Below are 25,629 nucleotides of genomic sequence, written 5' to 3'. Positions count from 1 at the left end.
AGTCTTGTCTAGCGTCATGTTTCCAGCTTTGTTCATTTCGTTTATTCTTACGTATCACCTTGCTCAGTTTCCCTCAGTATTTTTCTTCTTCAAGATGCCTAGTCCCAACCCTGAATCGTTCCTCATGGACTAAATCCTTAAACTTGACTGTGTTTGTCATGACAGATTTTAACCTCTCTGACATTCCTCTTTTGCCACTTCAAGTGTGCTTTGCACCAAGTGTGATTGCAGTGTTAATTTCCAGCCCAGGTTCACTGAGGTTGCCAGGGCTGAGCATTCCCCGGGGGTAGGAGGCATTGATTGCACGAAAGTGCACTGTTTACTTGGGCTCTTAATTCTACACAACTGGATTGCAACTAGTGTTCTAAAACTTTTTGAAAATGACTTCTGCTCAAGTTTTCTTGTTCTTGTGTCTATTCCGCAGTGAGTTTGGACCTGTCATTTGCTCTGACCTTGAGAAAGGAAATGCAATGTTTCTGGCAAAGAGCAGAAAGGAGATCTCATGGGAAAGTGAATCCTCACACGAGTGTCGGCTGGATTTTGCTTGGTGATAAAATTCAGATCATTTGGATAAACTCTGGATGGACAGATAAGGTTTTGCAAGAGCACTTGAACTAATTCTGAACCCCCAAGCATGCATGGTTCATCTATCATTGGGTATCCATGAGGCAAATGCATCCATCTATCGCAATTTCATAGAATATCTTGTTGCATCAAATTCAAACCATTGTAGTTTTGACTGTAGACTTCAAAGTCTTAACTAGGCTTGTACTATGGGGAGAGCAAGCTGCACTCTGGAAAACTGTTTGGATGAATTGTATCCTATTTCAAAGCCATCTTTTCAACTGTTATATTGCCCATCTCAGAATTCACTATTTTCCTAGGTCTTAGCTAAGAGTTGTGCTCATTCTGTGGGAAGTATCTAAGCCATTAGTTGACTTTGAAGTAAGGGCAACTGAGGAAGAATAATAGCACAATTCTCAAAACTATTCATGGCATCTTCCTCAGGTTTTGGAGATGAATAGGTCAGTGTGATTCAAAACCTAGGAAACATTTCAAATAAGGACAAAGCTATAGAAATATGGCTTTCTGCAGTTTCAGACATGCTCAGGGTACTCTGAGGAAGCATAACAACACTGAAAGATCAAGATATATATACATATACATACTGAACATATTATGTCCAATTTATGTGACTATAATCTGGGTTACACAAATGTTGCCTCTGTTCCATTATTTGTAGTTATAGTACAAGGACATGTGTTTGTTTATGACACAGTGTCAGGTGAGTCACACACACACACACACACACACACACACACATTCATCGTGCTTTATTTTTAGTTGTTCAGGAAATATCTTACAGAATTAATCATCTGGATACCTCTAAACATAGCAATCACAAACTACAATTTTGCTTTTGCAATTATTTTTACTGGAACATTTTTGTTATATCATCCCCAAATTATTTCTGGTATTTCTACTTTCACTCATTCTTTTATGCTTGTAAAATCATTGTCATGCCTACAGTAACTAAATTTTATTGTATACACCATGGAGTTTTGTACAAAGCAATTACACCTCATGAAGTACTGAGAGAAACACATTCAATCTACAAATATGATTAAAACGGTTTAGAAGAACACATTTTTTTAATTTAATACACACGTTTGGTGTTTAATGTATGCACTTTGAGGAGGCATTATATTTGGTTAAAACTGAGTTGCCAGTTTTCCAGCCTAACTCACTTTAGAGCCTATGAAAGCACAATACCTCTAAATGATTTTACATGCATAAAGAAGAAAGAGAACTTCATGGAGAGCAGCAAAATAGTTTTTCCAGTTTATGGATAAGCAGAAACACTAACATTTAAGAACATTTAACAATATCCTGGTAGCAGAAAGATACTTACAATGTACATGCAATATGTTTTTCCTATTGAGTGAAACGGACAGTGTGTGTACGATGTGTATAAATGAGAGAGGTGAAAGGAGAAACAAAGGAAAAAGACAGTTCCAAGGATTTCTTTATTCTGGGAGAATCATGAGACAAAATAGGGTTCTTTGCATATTACAGAAGCAAAATTCAAACAAAAATTGTATAAGAAATTACTGTCGGACTCAGTAAGCTAAATATGAACAGATGTTAGCAAAGTGTTGTCATCACATGAAAAAGGAAAACCCTGATGTGCTTTTCCTTATTTGGCCATATAAATAATTCAGATATCTGTTGTTCTCTGCTATGATAAACCCCTCACTGATTTCTTTAACTGTTCCGAGTGTCACTCCTACTGCATTTCTACATTTGTTGTTACTCCCACTTGATAAACCATACTGGATCCTAAAATCTTTTTCCACATTTGTGTGGCAGCTACTATGTTATTTTTAAATAGATTCCTTGGGTGGTATATTAGAACATATGATGTGTCTCTCTCTCTCTCTCTCTTTCTCTCTCTCTCTCTCTCTCTCTCTCTCTCTCTCTCTCTCTCTCGTGTACAAATGTACAGGTTCTAAAATATAGAATTTTAGAAGGTAGTTATCTAAATGTAAAAACAGAAAAACACACATCTGTAAACTCTTGTCTGCCTTTTGAGACAGAGCCCAGTTAAATATCCCAGGCTTACCTTGACCTCACATTGTAGTTCAGGGTGGCATTGAACTTCTGACCTGCCTGAAGCCCTACTGCTAATATTACGTTAGTAAACCACAAGCCCGAGTCATTTGTGATAAATTAGTATATGATGATAATAAGAAACACCTGTGAAAACACTCATCCTTCGTTTTGATGGCTATCAATTTAAGCCAATACTAACATGTTATTTGCATTTGTTTTTGAGACAGGAGTTTTCTATGTTTCCCTGGAAATCTTGGAACTTACTTTATAGACCAGGCTGGCTTCAAATTCACTGATCCTCCTGCCTCTGTCTCTGGTGATCTGGGATTAAAGTTGGACAACAAACCCCTACACTATTACTGATGCCAAGATGTGCTTGCAGACAGGAGCCTGGCATGGCTGTCCTTTGAGAGGTTCAATCAGCACCTGACTAAGACAGATGCAGATACTCTGACTGAGCCTGGGGACCCCAATGGAAGAATTACATGAAGGACTGAAGGAGCTGGAGGGAATTGAAACCCCACAGGAAGAACAAAAATATCGACTAACACGACCCTTCAGAGCTGCCAGGTACTAGCTACCAGCCAAAGAGCATACATGGGCTGGTCCGTGTTTCCTGCTACATATGTAGCAGAGCACTCTCTTGTCTGACCTCAGTGGGATGGGATATGCTTGGTCCTATGTTGTCTTGATGACCCAGAGAAGGAGGATGCTAGAGGTGTGAGGTGGAAGTGGGTGGGTCAGTATGGGAGGGGTTTGGGGTGGGAGGTTTTGGAGGAAAGATTGGGATTGAGGACAGCAATTTAAATGTAAATAAATAATATAATTAATAAAATTGATAAATTGATTTAAAAAAGTGTGCACCACCACTGTCAGCATGCTATTTACATGGAAGAAATGCCATACTTTAGAGATTAAATATATTTTGTTCATGCAAGCATATTACTATCCCTGGGCATTTAACTCAGACAGTATATTCATCTTCTGTTTGAGAACCCAAGGGATGAAGCTGATTTCACAGTTTTGGAATGATGAGATAATTATCCAGGGTATCTTTGCAGGCCAGACACTAGATGGATATAGAAACCCTCATCCTGCCATGTTGTCTCAGACCCTCTTCAAGCTCTTTCTTGATCAATTTACTTTTTTCAGTATTTGATTTTCTTCATCATTTCTTGTTGCCTTTGGGCTCTGAAGAGTTAATTTTTTATATACTTTTCTAAGCCTCCATGCAATGATTCTATTGACTGTTTTCCTAATACGATGTAAACATTGTTAGTACCTCAAACCTTCTACAGAGTGATTAAGGAAGTGATTTTCAAATTTTACTGTCAATTAAAAGACGCCTGTGGCGGTTATTAAAATATAGAGCATTTCAGTCTTCATGGTTTTATTTGTTTATTTATTTTAATTTTATTTTTTTTAGTTTTCAAATGATGTTTTAAGAAATGACCACAAACTTAGTGGCTAAAATCAACATGGTTAGAATCTGAACTGGCCCAGTAAGGTTCTGCTTTGAACGCTCAACTCACAGCTTGTGGCCTCCTTTTGAAGGCTGAGCAAATTTTAGGATATGGGGTCTACCTCTGGGAAGTAGGTCACTCTGGGTGGGCCATGGAAAGTGAGATCCACCTCTGGCTCTGGCATTTGTGTCTCTTATTCCTGGTCTTCTGCCATGCCTGTAGCTTTGGTCACATGATCCTATTGCCCTGAACCTTGCCATGCCTCCCTTGCTATTTCTTCTTCCTGACAAAAAAACAAAAGCAAAAACAAAAACAAAAAACAGACCAAAACCAAGAAACAATTACCCCTATAGTTTTCATCTGTCAAGAACGTTGACACAACAATAAAAAAATGACCAGTACAGAAGAATTATACCCAAGAATTAGATCCATTGTTTTGCCAATCTTTATCTTTCACACTTATGCCTTTGGAACTGGTTTGCTGGAAGAGTTTTAAGATTGCAACTATACCTACAATGTTAAGCTTCTGCTTAATGTATTATTCTAGAGGGAATGTGGAAGGCTGGAGTGCCAACAGAAATGAATTCCCATGAGGCTCATGAAGGGATAAGGAACTGACAACTAAGCTAACTACCCTTTGGGTTACATCCACCTCCACCCCGCAAAAAAATCAGACTGGATTCAGCTTGTGTCTTGAAGATAGAAATAAAGATGAGTTTAAAAGTCATGAATCAATATTGTCTTAAGGTTACTATTGCTGTGATGAAACACCATGACAAAAATAACTTGGGGGAAAAATGGTTTCTATTTCTTCATTCATCAAAAAATGAAGTCAGGGTAAGAACCTGGACGCAGGGATTGATAAAAGGCCATGGAAGAGTGTTGCTTACTGGTTGGCTCTTCATGGCTTGCACAGCCTACTTTCTTATAAAACCCAGGACCACCAGACTAAGGATGGCACCACCCACAATGTACTAAGTCCTCCCCTATCAATCACTAATTAGGGAAATGCTCCATTCTCAGACCTTAAAGAGGTATTTTCTCAGCTAAGAGTCCCTCATTTCACATAAGTCTAATTTGTGTCAAGCTGATATAAAACATGCCAGCACAAACTTATTTAAAAAGGAAATTTTAAGATAATATATCATTCAGGTTGTTATATGATTATTTTTCCTTATTTTAGTAGGATTTGTAGTTAAAATCAGAGCAAAAAAAGGATCATAAAATGATGAGAGAAGGTGAAGTTTGGGAAGGAAAGGAAGATGACTGTAGTTCAAGATTGCAGACAAAATATCAATGAAATGGGTTATTATCATTGTTGTTGGTTGCTAATTAATTTTGAGCAGAGTCTCATCATGTATGTCTAGACTTCCTTTGTAGACCAGGCTTGCTTTGACCTCAGAAATCTACCTTTTTTGCCTCCTAGGTAATTGGATTAAAATGTGTAAAGCATCACATCCAACCATAATTACCCTTTTCACTAGGATGATAGAAAAGAACCCTTGATGGCTAGACACAATTCATGAAAGGTTCAAGTGTAGAAACATGTAAAACCATTTGAAAATCTTGTAGTTAATGGAGAAGAGATGAAGAGAAGTATACTGCACTTCACTATACTGTACTATACTGTACTATAAAGCATCTAGACAGTTGCACATAGACTTGGATACTATTACTGGGGAGATACAAAGAAAAGTTTACTCGATCCCAAAAAGGGAACGAGACACAGACAAATGTAAGGATAGCACCAGAGTTCAACACAGTGGGGAAAATGAATTTACTGGGTTTATTTTCAGGAATATAGGCAAGGAGTTACTTGTCAGGTCATGGGCAAGTGAAAGGCAGCTTCGTCATTGAAAATGCAACCAAGGATGTACAGTTATTTCTACAAGGAAAACATTGGAGGTCTTTGCACAACTTTTAGGGCAGCTTGATGCATGAGAAAGTCTATTCAGCAGGCACATCTGGTTATGTAACCCTGGGGCAGATGCAGAAGCAGCTAAGTGTTGCGAGTTGTTTCTTCTCGAGTCAGGACAAGCCTCTTTCTAGAATTTCCTGAGTCTCCTAAAGTATTTTATTTTGATGATTCCAGTTACACGATTTTGCAGCGGATAGCCTGGTCACCTGTCTCTGCACTCTTTCTGCTCCCTCTTCTACAGAGATCTCAGAGCTTTCTAGCATAAGGGTTGTATTGTCGTTGTATCATTTGGAGTTGGACAACCCAGTAATTTATTCTCTGCATTTAACTGGTTCTACATTTCTGTGACGATCTTTGTCGGCTCATAAACAATCCTTTTCGATGAGAGATGATAAGTATTGGAAAGTCATTACAAATATAACTGGTTTAGGAAACTGGCATTAGTAGATTCTTCTCTAGAGTCTGTGGTCTGACCAGCTATAGGTAGTAGGATATATTTACTGCATCAGGTATGAATATTCCTCTGCCGAGCAAGCATTAAGTTCAGTTTAGATGATTATTGGACAAGATATACCGAAAAAGCACTTCCTAAGACTTTGTGAACTTCCTTTCAGGATGCAATGTTTTAATTTAGAGAAAAATGCTATATAAATTATTTACAATCTTTGAAATAAAATACTATTATTTTTAATCGATTACATTTGTTCTTTGAATTGACTATGGAAGGAGGCTAGAATATAGTGTTATAAAGGGATAGAGTTTCTTCTTGAGTGTATCAGTCACAGCCCATGTCAGGCACCATTATTCTAAGTAGAGGCCAAAACAAATCAGATTTGAATATTGTTATTCTTACATTGGTTTCCTTTTTGAAAAAAAGAAAAAGAACATCGATTTGGGTTGGTGGGATATGGGAGGGATTGTGGAAGAGTTTCGAAAAGAATGTAGTCAAAACATATCACATGGAATAAATAAAAATATTAACGATTAAATTGTTTGACAATTATATAATATATATGAAGATTATAAGGAATTGAGGATGGGAGTGCAGAGTAGAGGAGGAAATATGGACAGGAATAACTAACACTAAATGTCTTTGAATTAGCACATGGAAGGCTACTATTGGAGAAGAAGTTTAAATCAATTTGCAATATGAGGGAGACAGAATCCCAGCTAGACATTATATGTTACCAAATAAAACCACTAGTACCAGGAATGAACTATATCTTTTAGGGTAATTAGCCAAAATCTTTTATAGATATACCATAAACATTAGAGTCTACTGCCAGATATCTTAATTGCCTCACAAGCTGATGGTATGACCCTTTCACTGAAGACACTACAAACATGTCACAGAACGGTTGTGAAAATCAGAGATGGGAGATGAGTTGAAGGAAACAGTATGTTCTAGATAGAGCAGGGCTGAAGAATGTGGGAACTCACAGAGACTTTGACAGCATGAGCAAGACCTTCACAGCTTCAAGTGGGAAGAAATCCTAGAATGGAGTTGGGGGACCTGAGTATCTTAGTTACGGTTTCTGTTCCTATGATAAACACCATGACCAAAAGCAGCTTGAGGAGGAAAGAGTTTATTTTAGCTTGCTGTTCCATAACACTTATCATCACTGAAAAAGGTTAGGACAGGAACTCAAGTCAGGAACCTGGAAACTGGAACTGGAGACAGAGGCCATGGAGGAGAGATGCTTACTGGGGCTGCTTTTGGTTTGTTTGTTTTATCACTGAGGACCACAAGGCCAGGAATTTCACCGCCCATACAGGTCTGGCCTCCCCCACATCAATCATAAATCAAGATGAAATCACAAGTGGGGAGGGAGTGACGTGGGAGGAAAAAGAGTAGGGGTGAGGCAGGAAAGAGAGGAACATGATCTGGTATTGTGTGGGAAAAAGGACTGAAGCCCTGAAGGCCAGCAGAAAAAATGGAATCAGGCAACTTCAGGAGGTAGGAGGTAGGGGAGGGGTCCAGAATATACCAGAGACCTGGAAGGTGAGAGACTCTCAGGAGTTGAAGGGAGGGACCTTAGATGAAATTCCATAGAGTAGAGAGGGAACTTGAAGACACCATCTCCAGCAGAAAGACATGGATCAAGTAAGGGATAGGGTTGCCATCCCACAGTCAACTCTGACCCATAACTGTTCCTGTCTGAAAGAACTGCAGGGATGAAAATGGTGAAGAGACTGAGGGAAAGGACATCCAGCCACAGGCCAAAATTGGGATCCAGCTCAAGCAGAGGCCTCATGGCCTGACACAATTACTGAGGCTATGGTGTGCCCACAAAGGAGACATATCATGACTGCCCTCCAAAAGACCCAACAAGCAGCTTAAAGAGTCAGATGCAGATATTTGCACCCAACCAATGAACAGAAGCAACTGACCCTTGTGGTTGAATTAGGGAAAATCTGGAAGAAGCTGAGGCGGTGGCTGACCCTGTAGGAGGACCAGCAGTAATCAATTAACCTGGGCCCCCTCCCCCAGATCTCTCAGACACTAAATCACCAACCAGGTAGCATACCCCAGCTGAGATGAGAGGACTGCTGGGTCTGGGTTCAGCTGAAGAAGATGCACCTAACCCTCAAGAGACTGGAGGCCCCAGGAAGTTTAGAGGTCTGGTGGGGTGGGTGGAGTGGGGACATCTTCATGGAGACAGGCGGGCAGCGAGGAGATACGGGATATGGAACAGTTGGAGGGTGGACCAGGAGGGGAATAAAGTCTCAAATGTGAAAAAAAATAAATATTTTTTTTAAAAAACGACAATATCTCACAGACTTGCCTGCCAACCACACTTACAGAAGCATCTTCATAATTAATATTCCCTCTTTTTAGATACATCTACATTTGTGTCAATTTAACAGAAAGCTATCATCTCCAGATCTCTCCCAATAACAGGAATTAAAAGTTGGTATAACCTATTATGCATAAATATTGATGGTGTTAAAATTATTTTCTTGGAATTTATTCTGAAAATATATAACAGTCGTATGGAATTCATATCTACAACACAACTGCCTAAATTTTAATGTGCAAAGCATTACCTTTTCTAGCTCTAAATCAAATATCAGGAGTAACTAGAAGTTGAAGGTTCTTAATTTTATTATGTGAAAGACTTGTTAGACATCACTATTCTGTAGTTTGACCCTGGCTGTTTATTGTATGTAAATATTACCAAAGATTGAGCAGCAGTATGACACATACTTCCAAGTCTGTATTTTCTTTTCTTCTCCTATCTAAGGAGCCTGATGCCACAAGGTAACTAATATTCCCTGTAACCTCATCCTCTGGGATAAAGTCCAGCATGAATGGAAGCCTTTTTTTTTTTTTTTTTCAGAGCTGGGGACCGAACTCGGTGCCTTGCGCTTGCTAGGCAAGTGCTCTACCACTGAGCTAAATCCCCAACCCCTGAATGGAAGCCTTTTAAATGACATATAAGCAAAGACTTCATCATGAAGATGTGGTTCATGTTCCTGAAATATAAAATATATGGATCAAATATATTATCCAGCTCTCTTTGTATTGTTTTGAAATATTAATTTCATAAAATTGACATTGAAATTGTAAGCACCCGGCCCTAACCATAGCCCTTTCTTGATATATATTCAATTATTTTTTTCCTTAAACATCTAGTTTCTCTCCAAGACATAATACTAGCAAAATCAACCATAAAAGATGGCCTTTAACATCAAAAGAAAAGGTGTTTGCTGGCTGTTACATTTGATTTCTTGTGTGCATATAAAGAATGCTGCTAACACAACTTCATAAGTAAGAAACCTGCCTGTGGCCATCTCTGGTCTTGGAATTCTTAAATTGTACTTAATTGTGTTTTGTGTTTGTGTTGGGGTACTTTGGGAGAAGACCTATTACCATGAAAGATTATATCTACAGTCACTTAAAAAAAATCATTCATGAGGAAGAATGTACAGCCCTCACTCTCTTAACCAAAATAATCCCTAAGTAAATTATATTTGTCCTTATATCCACAGATAAGTATGATCCTTAGCCATAAGTGAAGCAAGCTTCTTTTATTTTTTTTGTTTTGGTTTTGCAGCGGGAGACAACTAGAGAAAACTTTGACCAATGATATACAAAGTAGTGGAGTCCTGTCCCAAAGAATAGTGTACATTTATGGCACTACTCTCTCACCTAAGGCTCGGGGATCCTTGTAGAGAAAAGGCAGAAAGACAATAAGAACCAGAGGAATAGGCGTGTGCTATGAAATTGTGTCTCCAAGGAATGTCTGAAGCCACACCCATAAAGTCTCACCAATATGGCTACCTAAACAGGAGGTGAACCTGGACATGTTAACATGGCTAGGAGAGGATCAGACAGCCTATACAAATAACTACAGGCAACTCAGGAATGCTGAGGAGAGACTTTTCCCTCAGGAAAAGTACACTAATGTTTTCCAGTACCAAATGGTCAGTCCTAAAAAGTCAGTCAAGTAACATACAGACTGAGCAGAATGTACTTATAGCTTTAGAAATATGTATATGCTTATATGTGAGAGAAAATGCTTGTGTGTGTGTATGTGTGTGTGTGTGTGTGTGTGTGTGTGTGTGTGTAAAAAACAATGCCTGAAAAAGGAAGCCATGAATTTGAAAGAGAGCAAGGAGGTTTATATGAGATATTTAGAGGGATTAGAGAGAAGGAGAAGATGTAGTAATACTATAGTCTAAAAACATAAAATAAATAAGAAACTACAAAAGAAATCATTTATGGGGCTAGATAGGTCAGAAACTCAGAGTCCTTACTGTTCTTGCAGAAAAGCAAATGGTCAGTTACCAGCATCCATGTAGGGTAGCTTGCAATTGTCTTTAACTCCAGGGAACCCCTTTTTGATCACCGTCTGCACACATGTGCACATGCACATGCACACATGCGCGCGCGCACACACACACACACACACACACACACACACACACACACACCTCTATGCATAAGTAAAACTAGAACAAATCTTCTAAAAGAACAAGAGTGTTCACGTTTACAGAACTTGAGCTTAGAACATCTGCCTTAATTTCTTTAACTTCACAGAACGGAATCATCAAATTAAATAATAAAGCATTTGCTGATGGTACCTATGTCCCTAGATAAATGAACTGCTTTTTGTATGCAGAGAGGGGAAAGATTGAAAAATCTTCTTACATCTTCATCTATTGCTTCATTACCATGAAAAGTGTTTATAAAGGAATAAGTTATATAAAGTTCGTATGCTGTAGCCTAATTTTGAATATTTAAAAGTAACTTTCATCTATGATATTTTTTTATAGTTAAGAAGATTTCTGATTTACTTGCTATTGCTGCTTAATATGCCATGTCCTTGCTTTCAACTTTCTGTGCTCTATTCCATCAACCATTTCATTTCTCCAATGGCTATCCATATCTGATAGGACAATGTGTGTAACTCATCGCCGAAACATGAAAAGAACATTTGCAGATAGTTAATAGCAAGACCAAGGTGCTACATGTTATTTTAAAGGATGTAGACCAGACAGACACCATAAAGCTTTTAGCAGAAGGTGGAAACTTGCTTTGATAGATGGACTCGTGATGTCTCTATGGAAACAAGATTGTTGGTAGAAAGCCTGAAGTCATAAGTGAGCTGAGTAAGCTATGAATTCTGCATTAGTGCTTGAAAGGCTGGGTGTAGTCTTCACAATTAAAGAACAAAAAGTACAAAAATGAAATACCCTGTAAGTAGTCTAAGTCCTTTGCCAATGAAGTGACAGATATGACACTCTCCCTATGCCCTGTCCTTGAGTTGGACGTGGTTTCTCCCTGCAGGGTTTCACAGTCAATGTGGCTCCTGCTACAGCTGAGACTATACTTGCTCTAACTGACTTGTTCCAGAATGTCTTAGCAGATTCTAGCTTGTTACATTTCATAATAAATACAGTTGCATACACCAATTCTTTGAGTCAAATACCCAATGAATATGACTATTTTAATGTAGGGTAGCATTGTCTACAGTCCCTTTAGGGAATTCAGAAGTCTAGAAGGCATGAGGTGTCACAGGACTAGTGCCTTCTTTCCTTTCTTTTTTCTAGTCACCAGCATTTTACAGAGTTAAACATAAATATCAAAGTCTTTAATTTAACAGTATTTAGAATCCTGGAATTTCACCAATTTTTTTAATTTATACATTTAACCCAGGGTAAAACAAGCAAGCAAGCAAACAGTAACAATAACAATGTGGGCTGTGGATATTACAAATACACACATAGGTTGCAAGCCGGAGGACAGAACCAAGGTTCTTTGTGGAAGACATCCCCAAACACAAGTAGGAGTATTGGGGGATCTTGCTAGGTGACTAAGAAGAGAGTGGACAGGTCAGCTGGTTGCAAGAGTAGCTTTAGGAGCAAGATGGCATTGAAATTCTCAAGATGCTGAGAAAGGTCATTTGCATTTGAACTTCTTTGGCAAGTTATGTTTTCAAGGTCTTGAACTCTCCTTTGTACTATGAGGACCCTAACCAAAGACTATGTTTACTGATCAAAATAAAATCAAATTCAGGCAGCATGCATGAGTGCTTTTAAAATCACATTTCAGCATCCTACAGATTCCCTGTGAGTGTGATACAGTAGGCTATGACAATTTCTGTTGAGTCTTATACATAAAGTAAACTAAAAATAATCACCATTGAGTGACAAGCATCAATGATTGCATCTTAGCTTTGTGCCTTTGAACTAATATAATTTCCATCCATGATGGGTCCCCAGCCTCATGCACAGTGTGTTGATACAATGATAAGGATTTTAAAAAGAAATGTGGCCAACATCAACAAAATTAACAAGATTTCCTCATTTCATGCTTTTGCCTCCTTTGATTCAAATTTCTGCTTATAATACTTTATGTAGACATTGTATATTTGTTGGACATTTTACAAATACTCTGGAGGTGTGTTGTTGCTGTATATTGGATTTTTCCCATCATCACTTCTTCATTATTGTTGATAGTTTTGTATTTGGAGACAAAAGAAGTTCACAATACATCAGCACTGACTTCATTTGGAAGATCACATATTTGTCTACACCCCACATCTTATGATTACAATACACCTTTAAACAATAATTTCAGAAAATTTCTGTAGACACAAAATTGTAAAGACGCATCAATTTGATATAGAAGCACCTTCTCTTAGTTTTCTCTTTGAGGAACGAACATAGGGGAAGTGATGTTCTATAGAAAAGGCCTACAGATAGATTGCTAATCTAGAACATTGCCACACCATCTCGGTTTCAGGTATGTGTGTAGATCAGAATTTCACACTCCTAGGCTCAGGCTTAGATTTTTTTCTCTAACAAGCTTCTATGAGTCACCTATCCTGTTTCACCAGAGATGAAGTTTGGGGTACAAAGGGTCTAGAGAAGAGGATCTCAAAAAATGAATACCTCAGGGTCATTGTGATTCTGATGCACCTGTGGCTAGTTAATGTTTGTCATAAATCTGGGGATCTTTGCATCCTCAGGTTACAGATCTAAATGAGTACCTGTCACCCAAACTAGAAGTCATCATCTCCAAATGCTCCTGAAATTATTTCCCTCAATCTAACATCTCTCCCTGAAGTAGTATTTTGATGGCATTCTCACCCTGTGGTGTGTGTATGTGTATGTCCTCTCATGTCCATGTGTGTGAGTTCATGTGAACAGTTATCTGTATGGGCAGGTGTGTGAATTCAGGCTGCTTCATTACAATATTCCATGTTCTGTTTTAAAGACATGACTGTTATTTCTATAAGATAAACTGCATTGATGCACACGGTTACAATTCAGCAAGATATACATCAAATGTTAGAGAAGAGTACAATGGGAAAAGCAAACAAACCAATCTGTAATGTGTATTTGTAGACATAGTCTATATATTACAGCTATATACAAAATATATGATATATATAAAGAGGATCATGCATGAAATCTTCCTTTTAATGAACAATCCACTGAAGGTGTCTTTTTTTCCTCAAAAGCCTTGGTGGAAATTTGTGCATTGGCGTATTGTTCCACAGGAATATTCTTGGGGCAGTTTATTTAGACGGTGGTCCAAAAACAACAGGTGGGTGGGTTTGTGAATGAAGCTAACTGCCCCAGTCATCCCATTTTCTCAAATATAAAGCAGCTGAAAGAGAGGGCAACTTGGGAAAGGAGCCCAACTTGCTTCTTGCATACAGGTTCTGATAAAGTTCACAGGAAGGTCAGAGCTTTAAAGTCATTAGCAGAGATAGGAAGAGACACATAGATACAGATAAACCCAAAGGCTCAGGAGGAAAGCCAGCCTCAAAGTCTTGAGAGCTTTGGGGGTTTTGCGGATGCTTTCACTAGAGGAGCAGCTGTGTATTGAATTGGGGTCCCCAGATACAATAGGTAACTCTGTAAGGAGAGTTTCTCCAGTTCTAGCCAAGCATATAGGTTTATCAGAGACGCTTTCATAGTTTCATAACTGGTTTTCCTGTAAAATATTTTTCCTTCAGCTATTGTCTCTGTGGGTAGATGGTTTTCTATGTCTTCTTTCCTTGACTACAAATGGTTTATGACTTTGACCAAAATAAAGCCGTAATTTCTAATGTTAACTCTAGATGGCTGAGCAATGTCTTTCATGTTCTTCTGCACCTATTCTTAAAGCATAATATCCATGTTGAAAGAAAGGCCAAACAGTCTGAGGAAGAATGCCTCTGTAACAAAGCCTGATCTGAGAATCCACCTCCATCATTGCCTTCTGAGGGGTGGGTATAAGTGTACAGACATCAGGACAAGACATAGCACGCCATCATTTTTCTTGAACTTCTTTCAAATGCCTAAATCACTGGATTCATTAGCATCCTGTTATGATTGTTATTTTATTGGGTGACATTTTGTATGGTAAATTAAGCTGGAAGAGTTCTCTTCAAAACCAAAACATACACACAAAAATATTTAGTAGTATGGTTGACATTTCCCCTCTAGACTATTCACTCCCTCCTCACAGCACTCTACAATTTCAGAAAATTGAATTACATTGTATCTTTTTAAAACTTTTTGTTTGGGGCATGGTAATTGCATTATGAATGGTAAAGATATTTACATTGTCTTCTACAACACTTTTACAACATGGGTCAGCATTCAGTACACTAATATCAACCATAGCAAATTCAGAACTTATGAATTCATTAGCCCTTGAAATGTGTTCATTAGTTAAATGCAATTTGTATCACCTGGTCCCCTATTAAGAGTGGTGCAGATCTTATATAATGCACCTTGTTCATTGCCTGGTTTTGCTTCCTGTTCTCTGTTTAGGACACTGGATGCCAGGTAGACTATCAGGATTTCCTTGTTGTCTGCTAGCCACATATTAAACCCCGATCCAAAATGTCAGGAAATTGGAAAGTATTGTTACAAAACATAAATTAAAAATCAATTACACTCCATATGGTCCAGCATAGATATTTCCAAAGCATGTTTGCCCTTCTACATCTGTGGGCCAGCAGTGACTTGATTGTGTCTTCCTTGGAAATCAAGGCTGGTGAAGATGTTTGGATAAAAATCAAAAGAACTTGTTTCACATTGTGAAACTAAAGACTATTTAGTATTTTTTCTGTTCATACAAATTTAGGAAGAGACGCTTGTGACACACAAAGGTTAGACATGTCTTTATGGAAACAATGGTGATGGTGATAGTTATTGGAATTTATTACTGCTAAATACTTTCCACACAAAGGACATCTGGATGGCTCTGGATAATGTCAAAGAGAGGTGGCCTTCACAAACTCACAAAAAGGATTGCGAGGAAAAATATGAGCAGAGTGAGGAGGGAAAACATGTTTATAAATAATCTGGGAAGCCAAGTATGTACAGCACAAAAGGAAACTTGAAAGCACTTGGAAGTGATTTGCACAACTGGCTATTTCAAGGAATATGGTGCCCAGAATTTCTCTTCTACATTAGTATTAATATCCCATAGCACTGCTTAGGTTTCTACAATCCACACTAGAATTTCAAAAATACTGGGCTCTGAGGGATTGTTTAAAAACAACTTACAAGAGTTTCTGAGGAAACAAGAATTTTGGCTGAAAGGCCTACATGTATCTTCACACAAGGCAACCTGGACTTCATCTTCATATATATGTACATATGTGTGTGTATGTGTGTGTGTGTGTGTGTGTATATATATATATTATGCAAATACATATTTTCAAGATTACAAGGCAACCTTGAAACCATCTTCTCATACATACATAATGTAAATACATATTTGACTGGCTGTGAGAAAGTAGGTACATATCAAGGCAACAACTTCATGTTTTTCCAGGGTTAGCATGTTGGGAATTGGTTCTAATGCTTTGTCTTAATTTGGCTCCGAAACCCATGCTTTCAGATGCTGAAGGAGGCAGGGGACCTGGCCTCTAGCTGGCTTTGCTTGGTAATAAAGAATTGCTATACAGCCAATGGCTGGACAGGGAGACAGAGGTGGGACTTTTAGACTGCTGGCAGGAGACAGAAAGGGAGCAGGCGGAATCATCATGACAGGGGAGAAAGGAGAGCAGATTTAAAGACCTGCCACCATGTAAGAACTGGGAAAGTAGTCCTAGGGGCCACTCCCCCAACTGTGCATAAGATAGCAGACAGGAAATAGAGATCTTAAAAGATGGAGGAAGCTGAGGAGGACAGCAGCCCTGTAGGAGGTTAACCTGGCCTCCCAATACCCCAAAATACAATGCTTTGGCATTTTGTGTCTGTCTGGCATTCATGATTTAGGATGGTTTTCTTTGAAGATGACAGAGAACAAATGTAGCATGCCTTAAAGGGGAAAGTGTGCACAATATTGACTTGCTGGTGTAATGGCAAAGCCGCGTCATGGACTTCAGCTACAACCAGGCAGAAAGGTCTAGGTACCCTTACTCTATGGTGTCTCCTACTCTGAAGTACTGGTGTGTGGCTTTCTTTTTAAATGCAAGCCTGTCTAGCCTCAGCAAGAATGACACTGAGCTCACATTCAGCTTGGTGGAGTGTCAGAAAAAAGGGGGAATACTGCTTTTCTAATGATATCTAAAAAATTGTGCCATTTTCTCCTGTTATTCACAATGCATTATATACTCATTTAAGAATCAATCATTGTGGCTGAGAAATTTCAAATAATTATTACTTAAGGGAGGGGTTTGAGGTAGGAAGATGTTCTCTAAAGGTTGACATTGTCTTTCTAAGTAAAGAATGGATATTTCCCAAGGAAATTCAGCTCCTTTGGTATAAGGAGGTATTTTCAAGTATGAATATATATTTAAATTTTCTATTATTTTTGTTTAAATAGAAAAAATCTTATTTCAAACAATTGACGTGGGTGGACAAGATGTCATCATGTGTGAATTTACTACAAACTTTAAAATAGTATTTCTTTTCGTGTTTGGGTTTATAATTATATCCTTTCCTCCTCGTTTTTCCCCCCAAACCTAACTATGCATCCTCCTTGCTCCCTTCCTTATTCATGGCTTCTTTTCTTTCTTAATTGCTGTTACTACACATATCTATATATATATTTCAGAATTTAAATATATAAATATGACCTGATTAGTACTTATATGCATATATTTTCATGGCTGACCATATAGTATTGGATAATCACCCCCTGTAGTGTTGAGACCTCGTGATCTCCCCTCCCTCGCCACCACTCTATCCACATTAGAGTGTATAATATGGTTATTCTTGGTCAGCTCATATTTAGGCAGCCATATTGGCAAAAATTTATGGGTGTAACTTCTGCCATTCCTAGGAAACCCAATTTCACACAAACTCTCTGACCCTCTGGCTCTCAAATTCTTTCAGTTCACTCTTCTACAATGTTCTCTGAGGCTTGGATGCTGTGTTGTAAATGTATCAGTTGGGACTGGGATGCACAACTGTGTAGTTTGAATAGTTGTGGTTTTCTGTAACCCACTCTGTCACAAGGAGAAGCTTTGCTGATGAGGAATGAGGACTACACTTATGTGTGGATATATAAGGACAAATAAACTATAGTTAGGGATTATGATAGTTGGCTTTAGGTTCTCCTCCAAGATCCATGACTGCATTGGCACTTAATCATGCCAGTAGTGGGCACGATTTCTCTTTGGTTGGAAGCATCTTAAGTTTAGAGAACTATTGGTTACTGCCAAAGTATGTGTACCACTGTTACACTCCTAGGCTTATTTTGCCATACTTATTTGTTATGGTTCAAATGCATCATTGAGGGTAGGACTCTGGCTTGCTTCCCTCATTTGTGAGTTTGCATAGTGACTTTTATACCATAAAAACTATTCCTTACATAGCAGGCTTTCAGGCAAGTTCCACCTTTGCGCCATGTCTGAAGAACATTGTACCTTCAGCAAGAGTGATTCACCTTCTACCTCTGGGAAGCAACCAACCATAATGGCATTTATCTATAATGTTTTGGGAGTCATTTGGACAGCTCTGACCAATAACTCAAAAGAAAGAATTATCATGCTTAATGTTGAAGGTTTGGTAGATGGATGTCAGTGATTTGAAACAACATTGTCAGACCAGATGGTATAATTATATTTAAACTACACACACACACACACACACACACACACACACACACACACACACACACACTTATATGTATTACAGATATTTTAGTAGAACTACTATGATTCTTTACAATTTTTCACACGTCCTTACTATTATTTGAACCTCCTTTTTCATTTTCCTACAGTTATTCCAGGTCACATACTCACAGCTGAAGATTCAGAGCCAAGAACTTCACCTGAGAAAGAACATTTGACCTTTAGCTTTCTGGTTCTGGGCTTATCTCACTTAACTTTGAAAACTGCAGTACAGAAAGACAACTGAAAATAGAAAAACATTCGATCCTTAGAGATTGGTACAGTTAATATTATGAAAATGACCATTTTACCAAAAGATATTCCCAGATTTGATGTGATCCCAATAGAAGGTACCAACTCATTTTTCACAGAAAAAAGAAAAGCTACCCTAAATTCATATGGAATCACAAAATTGCTAAGAAGGTTAAAAAATTCTGAGAAATAGTTCTATTTGAAGATCAGCTATACTACTCTTTTACATATACCCAAAAGATGACCTACCATACCACAAGGACACATGCTCCACCAAGTTCATAGTAGTCTTATTTATAATAGCTAGAAAGTGGAAACATTCCAGATGTCCCTCAACCAAAGAATGGATACAGAAAATGTGGTTTATTTATAGCTATTAAAAATGAGAACATTATAAATGTGTAGACAAATGGATGGAACTAGAAAATTCCATCCTGAGTGAGCTAACTTAGACCCAAAAGTACATGCATGATATGTACTCACTGGTAAGCGGATATTAGCCACAAAGTACAGAATACCTAGAATACAACCCACAGACCATAAGATGCATAACAAGCAGAAAGCTGCAAGTGAGGATATTTCAATCCCACTTAGAAGGGGGAAGGAAATAATCATGGGAGCCAGAGGGAGGAAGGGACCTGGGTGGGAGAGGGGAGGGGAAGGCAGAAAGGGAACAGAATCAGGTATGGGGATAGGAAAGGAGCTCAGAGAGCCAAGAGAGAGAATGAAAACCAGCAGTCTCTAGGGTGGGATGGGAGGTGGGCGATACTCTGGAAAGTACCAAAGAATCAGGAGGTGAGAGACTCTAAGGACTTAATGTGGGTGACCTTAGCCAAAAGGCCTAACATTGGGAAGAGGGAACTCAAAGAGTTCACCTCTAGTAGATAGACTATGCCTCAAGCAGAGAGACAGGAATATTAACTCATTGTCAAAAGTTTTGAACCAGAATTATTCCTGTCTAAAAGAACTTCAGGGACAAAAATGGAGCATAGACTGAAGGAAAGTCAAGCCCAGCTTGGAATCCAACTCATGGCAGGGCACCAAGCCCTGACAATATTTTTGATGCTATTATGTACTTAACAGAAGGAGCACAACTCTATTCTGAGAGACCCTACAGGCACCCGACTAAGACAGATGCCGATACTTACACCCAACCATTGGACTGAGGTTGGAAGTCTTAGGGTTGAATTAAGATTGAAGAAGCTGAAGGGAAGAGTGACTCTATACGGAGACCAACAGTCTCAACTGACTCAGGGAGCTCTCAGAGACTGAACCACAAACCAGGAATATACACAGGCTGGTCTGTGGCCCTTTGCGTAAATATAGGAGAGGACTGCCTGGTCTGGGCTCAATGGAAGATGATGAGCTTATTCCTGGAGAGACTTAAGGCCCCAGGGAAGGGTGAGAACTAGTTGGGGCAACACTTTTGGTGGCAAGTGGGAGGAGGAATCGTCAGGCCTCAGTGGGAGAAAATGTGCTTAATTCTAGAGAGATTTGAGGCCCCAGGGACTGGAGATCTATGGAAGAAGCACTCTCTTAGAGGCAAGGGGAAGGAGGAATGGGATGAGGAACTGTGGGAAGGGGGCTGAGGTGGGGCAATGGCTGGAATGTAAATATAAAAGGTCATTGTCTTTAGCAATTAGAGCATTAACAATCAGAACAAGTCTGGGCTTTCATCTTACCAATCAGAATAACAGAGTTCAACAAGACAATAAACACATGATGGGGGGATGTGAGGGAAAGGTAGCTCTCATTGACTATTGACTGGAATGCAAACTGGTGCAGTCACTCAGGAAATCAGTGTGGAGAATCCTCAGGTGGGAAAAAAACTAACTAAAATGAATTTCCCATATGATGTAGCTATACCCATCCTTTGCACATACCCAAAGAACTGACTGTCCTCATCCACAGACACTTCTTCAGCCACGTTCATTACTACTCCATTAACAATAGCTAGGGAAAGGGAATAACATAAATACTCTGCAACGAATGGATGCATCCTGACGTTGTACTGCTTATCCACTATGGAATGCTACTCAGATGCAAAGAAAAATCACATCATGAACTTTGAAGGTTAGTGAATGAAACTATTTCAAACTCTTTAATGAATGATAGTGATATGTCATTTCTGTGTTAGTTAACAGAATGTTTATCAGAACTAATTTGGTTTAAAAGAAACATTAACTCGCGATACAAAATGTTAGGCTACAATATTCTGTTGGCAATTGACTAGTAAGATTTTCACTTCATGTGTTACTTGGACAACTCAGCAAAAGATATATTGGATTGGTGTCTCTAGTCTTTTTTCCACAAAATATTTCAACCATTGATTTTAATTTTTACTCCTCATAACAATCATTGCTATTATGAATCTAATTGAACTATGAAAAATTATAGAATACAAGGTGAGTAGTAATAATATGGGTAAATGAAAAACTATCACTAGATTAGTTTCTAGATAATAATGTATCAGTGCCCACAACACTTTAAGGCTGAAGTGAAGATAGGTGTGACAACTTTTAGTTGGAACTTTCTGCTACTCAGTATTAGACTTGAAAATGGTTGGCCTTTGGTGATTTTGAAATAATCATATGAGTAAATCAAACTGATATGACTTTCAAACGATGGTGACTTCTTACACAAATATTTTTAACTTCTTTAAAACTCTTTGATGGGACTCCCATTTTGAAATTTGTCTAAATATTTATTACCAAATAGAGTACTTATTTCAGAAATCCTACCAAGAACAACTTATTCCATAGAAACCCCATAGGGAAATTGGGCAGGATGCACGCCATCATTGGAAATGAATGGGCCTAAGAAGGGGTGGTCCATGAAAGCAGATAAACACCACAAGATTTCAGGACTTCTCTGAATGCTATCCAAACCTCGCTGGCCTGAAAATCACAAACAATTACCCTCCTCCACCATCTCTCATTCTCCTGGGCTCCACTAGTAGTAAACAACAGAACAGGGGTTTCGCATGCCTTGGATAGCCCTGCTCTGCCCGTGGCTGAAGAAACTGCATGCCAAGATATACAATTAATTGAACAGCGAAAGTGCAACTGAACCTACTTGAACCTTAGAAAGTGCTAGCATGTAGATTTTAAATCATTTTCAGAATGTTTATGACTTTTAACCAAGTTGTACAGAGCCAAAACCATGAACTAGACCCTTCAGTCTTAAGGAAACGGTAGCTAACACAGTGAAAAAAAAAAAAAAGCAACAGACAACAATAGCAAAAAATTGGTTGAAAAGTACAATCTGGTGAAGGATTTATGGGAGATCAGCTTGGGGGCTTGTAGATGAATGGCGGTCAATGATTCCTTACTGCTGACCTAGAGTGTGCATACCATGCATACACATGGCTATATAGAAAAACTGTGGTTTTGGTTGCCTGAATTTTTTTCTTAGGTTTAGTCCAATAGAATAAAAATCTAAGGGAAAGGGGCATTTTTAAATGACAGGGACCCAAAGAATGGGCTCCACATTGTTGTACAAATCACTTTGGGGTTTATTCTTCCCACTTAATATAACAGAAAATGCCATGCAAAAATTAAAACCAAATAATATATTCTTCTCCATTATATACATATTTCCCTGTGCGCATATGCTGCCTGTACACATATCCTCAGTATGCACCTGTCTTCTCTTTACACATATTCTCCTTATGCACTTAAGCCAATATACATGTATTCTCTTTTATATGACAAAAATTTTGCTCCTGAAATTTTTCCTTTCACATTTTATTTATAAGATTTTTTAAAGAAGTGAAATTAATTCTATTAGTGGATAAAACAGAGTCTTGATAAATACTAAGACTTTGAATTCCATTGTTTCCATAAGAAGTATAAATGTTTAGACATCAACAAATATCCTTTCAATTATTGGCTTTTAAAACATATGTGCCCTAAAAGCAGGTTTTAGTATGTTGTGGGGCTGGTTCCCTGTAAGCACAGTACTCAGGAAGCAAATGTGAGTATCCTAAAAAATCAGAACCAGTCAAATGCTTACAGAGGTGTAAGAGGCCTCAGATTTGCTCTGCCTGAAACTACAGGTCCTTCTGAGCTGCCTAGTGTGGGCGCTGAGAAACTGAGTTCTCTTGAAAAGCACTGTGCTCTATTAATTGCTGAGCCATCTCTCCAGCCCTGTTTTAAACATATTTTAAAACAATATTATAAATTCTATAAAAATTTTGGACATAAAATATATTCAGAGACTTATGTAGGAAAAATTTTATAGTATAATATTTCTTATCTTGAGATATGTTTTCTGTCACATATAGGTGACTTTTGTACTCACTATAAACTTTCATTTGAGGACTTGCTAGCAGCCAAGTAGATCCCCATTGTCATTTTTATCACCTTTTCTTCTCTTTGCTTATCAATTATTTATTTACATTCTAATCAAAATTTCCTCTCTCTCCTCCTCTCCTAGTCTTCCCTTCTCAACCTTCTCCCACTCCACCCTTCATTCCCTTCTCCTCAGAAACCAACCTTTGCATATCAATTTGCAGTAAAACTAGACTAAACTTCTTTTGTAGATAGACAAACCCACCCAGTTGGGGAAAGGGATCCAACGGCAGGCAATGGAATCAGAAACAGCACATGCTCCCACTTTAGAAGTCCTGAAGACCCAGCTGCACAACTGTTACATATGTGCAGATGGCCTAGGTCCATCTCATTGGCAGTTCAGTCTTTGTGGGTCTCTACGGGCCCAGGTTCATCAAGTGTTTAGGTTTTCTAGTGGTGTCCTTGATCTCCCTGGGTCCTTCTAACCTTCCTTCCTCTTTTCTGCAGTATTTCCCATGCTCCATTTACTGTTTGGCTGTGGGTCTCTACATCTGTTTCCATTAGTTGCTGGGTGAAGCCTCTCTGATAACAGTTAGGTTAGTATACTCTTCTCCACAAGTGAAACAAAATATCCTTAGTAACATATGGGGGTCAGGGGTTTCCCTCTTGTGGGATAAGTCTCATGGAGGGCTAGTCATTGGTAGGTCCTACCCTCAAATTCTGTTTCACCTTCTACCTCTGCACATCTTGTAGACAGGACAAATTGTGTATCTAGGATTTTGCAGCTGGTTTGGTGTCCTAAATTCTTTATTGGAAGTCTTGCCTGGTTATGGAAGATGGCTGGTTCAGGTTTATATTCCCTGTTACTAGGAGTCTTAGCTAGGGTCTCCTTCATAGATTCCTGGGAGTTTCTAGCTTGTCCCAGAGATGCTTCCTAATCCAGTTGTTTCTCACAGCACTTTTGCCCTCTGTCCTCCCTCCAGCTCATCCCTCTATCTCCCATCCATGCCGCCTCCCACACCCAGTCCACTCCCTTTATCCTCCCCCACTTCTCTAACCTATTTCCCTTTTTCAGTGAGATTCAAGCCTCCCCTCCATTGGACTCTCCATTTTATTACCTTTTCTAAGCTGTAATTTTTGCATTAAAAAGGTTCTTGCTTTTATATGTTGTACTTTTTTGACAATTTAACTAAACTATCTGTTACTGCTGATAACTTAGACTTGTTTGCCTTTTAAATATTTAAACACAAATTAATAGAAAGTAGTAATAAAAATAATCTCCACAAAAACTTGACACTTAAGATCTTATCCTTTGGTTTGGCTCTTAATTTTTTATTTTAATATTTTAACCATTTAAAATAATTGTGTTTATTGGAGTTTTGCCTGCATATAGGTATCCGTATGATTATTTGCTATATACATAAAAATGATATTACGTTGAATATGTTATGTGATATTAATTTTTATGTATTATGTGTTTGTATGCACATGTGCATGTATGTGTATGTGGATATCTCTGTGTGTGTGTGTGTGTGTGTGTGTGTGTGTGTGTGTGTCTGAGAAATGTCGTGTCTAGTCTGAATAGTTTGTGGGTTCAGTTCTTTCTTTCACCCTTTATGTGAATTCTAGTTCCATCTCTGCTCATAGACATGTTCAGCAAGGTTTCACATGTTGAACCATCTCATCAGCCATATTATAACCCTTTATTGAACTGTTTTATGGATCATATTCTTGTTATATGTTCTTATGTTTTCTAATCATGGCTGTGTATATAAATGTACCATTAAAGATGTGTCCAGGCTCCTTTGACAGACCTCACATACATCAGGAATCCAAACCTGTTGCAGTCTGCTTTCTGTGGCTGTGATAAACATCATAACCCAAACAACTTTGGAAAGAATTTATTTCATTTTACAAGTTACAGTCGATCATGGAGGGAATCCAAGCAGGCAGGCACTCCAGGCTGGAGCTTGAAGTAGAAACTACATAGGAGTGCTCCTTACCGGCTTGCTCTCTGGACAACATTTGGTGACCTTTCTTCGTAGTTAGCTCAGGCCCACCTGCCTAGGGATATACTGCCCAGGTGGGATGGCCCCTTCTGAATCAATCACCAATCAAGAAAATGTCCCATTGACGTGCCCACAGGGCAATCTGATGACAGATCTCCCTTTGAGAGTCCCTTGGATAACCCTGGACTGTGCCAAAGTGACAGCTAAAGTTAACTAGGAGAGTATCCCTGAGATTGATCTCTGACACCTTTTGAAGCTACCCTCATGCATAAGTCACACTTTTTATTACTTCTTGAATATATTTGATTACATATATTTAATAAAATACAATCTGAGGATTAAATATCTTAGAGTTACCTGTGCTACTCTATAAAAAAATACCAATTCTATATTACCTGTTATTTAATTATTTTAACCTATTTAGTAACATCCACTTTGATTTCTCTTTTACTGCTAATTATTTTATTCATTTGGTGAGCCATAAAGAACATATATTTATCTCATTGT

Source organism: Rattus rattus, chromosome 5 (genome assembly GCF_011064425.1).
Source record: "Rattus rattus isolate New Zealand chromosome 5, Rrattus_CSIRO_v1, whole genome shotgun sequence".
NCBI lineage: Eukaryota > Metazoa > Chordata > Mammalia > Rodentia > Muridae > Rattus > Rattus rattus.
This window is presented reverse-complemented; position numbering follows the sequence as displayed.